Raw genomic sequence first — 2314 nt, 5'->3', positions numbered from 1 at the left:
ATTACTTGGCCTATGAACCAAACTCAGGAGAAGCATCCGCATGCCTCCCTTGACGTGTCGGGCCTGAAAAGCAGAAACGGCCATGCTGAAGGAGACTGATAGAAAAGCCATTCTCCCGTAACGCTTTATCAGCCCTGGCATTGCACATCAATAAACCTCCCCCCCCCTCCTCCTCCTCCTCCCTTTTTATCCTTCTCTCCTTCTCTCTTCTTTCTCCCTCCCTCCCTCCCTGTCTCTCTTTCTCTCGGTGCCCTTCCCCCGCACTTTTTAATCTTTCAAAACAGAGAAGCCAAAAGAATAGAAATCAAATAGCAAGCAAGATAACAGTGTTGTGTTTGTGCTCGGTGTATTCAAATACCCCGTCTGGATGCGCACCGCTCACCTGTTTGTTTGGGGTTTCACTCGGTTGGCCTTTCTCGGTTGAGATTTGCTTTTTTGATATCTCCAAATCCTTAAACAAGCTAAACGTTTTGTGACTCTGGTATTGAATTTCTTGGACACTTTTTACTTTTATTTTAGTAGTTACTATACTGATATAACTGTGTTTAGGAATGTTTGAAATGATTAACATCTGAGGCCCACAAGTTATCCTCTGGGAATATTTTTCATCCACGTCCGCATCTCTCATATCCTCTCCCCCCGTCTCCCTCCATCTCCCTCCCTCTCCCGCCGTCTCCCTCCATCTCCCTCCGTCTCCCGCCGTCTCCCGCCGTCTCTCTCGTGCCTGCAAAGGAAAAGGTTTGTTCTTCCTTCTTTTCAAACACGAAGCCCACCACATAACAGAGCACACCATGACTATTTTTATTTATTTATTTATTTTGCGTTCCATGTGTTTGTTTCTATATCTCCCAACAAGCGCTTATGTAATACTGGTGGTGAAAAAAAAAAAAAAAACGCAGAAGGCTTTCTGTTTCAATTCACTTTCAGTTCACATACCATGCCTTCCAGCTGTGAGTGGAGTGGTTAAAACCTGCAAAGTTGTTTTACATTAAAACCACAAGAGCTTATTAAATTCTAACGGCGCTGGCCAGGATTATTTTCACATTTACTATTTTTCTACCTGATCCAGGATTTGAGAATTGGATTATGCACATTTACTGTTAATAGAAATGGACTTTAATGTGATAATCAAAGCAAATCTTTTGAATTGTCTTTCGAACAGATGACGAGAATGAGGGGGGAAAATTAAACAAAAGAGCTTTAGATGTAGACATTCGGAATTCCCTGTGTAGGATAGACTGAGGAGAATCCACTTTGTTATTCCGCTGTTTGATCTTTTCAGGTTTCAGAGAGAATTTTACATGTAAGGAATAAAGCACAATTGGATGTGTTATTATAATAAAATTAAAGACATCAGGATGTTGTGACCTGACATGGTACAGTTACTCTAAACGGTATCTGATTACAGTACGTCTTGAAGTCGGCATGATGGCTTAGCACTTTGCACCTTCAGGGTCTGGGTTCGATTCCCGCCTCGGGATCTGGGAGTGTGCATGTTCTTCCTTGCTTGGTTTCCTCCGGGTGTTCCAGTTTCCTCCCACAATCAAAAGACATGCAGATTAGATTATATATTAGATTCCCGGGTGATGCTGTTACCTCTCACAGTCGGAGCTCTAGAGACAGCTGATTGGCCGAGCTCTCTCAGAGGGCAGGGATGAGAGGATGAGAGGTACTTAGTGCTCCCACATTAATCCCTGCTCTACGGCTAATCAGGGGCGTCTGTGAGCTCATGCAAGCGGAAGGAGCGGATAGCGCTGTCCTCCGAGTGTGTTACGCCGCCACCAACGGCTGATCCGTACGTGTGTGTCTGTACTGTCTGTTATTCTGGTACACAGCGCAGCTTTTCAACGATTTCTAAAATCTGCACCTGCTCGGCGGGGGTCCTGGTCTATTAGTGATTGGGGTAGAGAGGAGCTGCATAGCCAGGCTGTTATATTCCTAAACTGGATCTTAAGAGCCAAAGGTTGTCTGCAGTGACTTATGGTCTCATGCCTGCAGTCGTACTTCGCTGTGGACACACACCCTCACACATCCACTCATACACTAAAAGCAGTTGAAGAAACAGTGCATCTCTTGGGACTGTAAGGAAGCCAGTAATCTACCAAGTGTGTGTGTGGACTGTGTGGAGAATACACACAGTCCACACATACACACACACCAGAAGTGACAGGAGATCATAGAAGTATGAAACAACAGAGCTACCCACTAATGCACCATGGCCACTATAGCCAGTGGGTCTACAATTTAACATTTTTGTTACATTGATTGAAATAAAAGTTATTATTGTATATATATATATATATATATATATATA

Source organism: Clarias gariepinus, chromosome 1 (genome assembly GCF_024256425.1).
Source record: "Clarias gariepinus isolate MV-2021 ecotype Netherlands chromosome 1, CGAR_prim_01v2, whole genome shotgun sequence".
Taxonomy (NCBI): domain Eukaryota; kingdom Metazoa; phylum Chordata; class Actinopteri; order Siluriformes; family Clariidae; genus Clarias; species Clarias gariepinus.
This window is presented reverse-complemented; position numbering follows the sequence as displayed.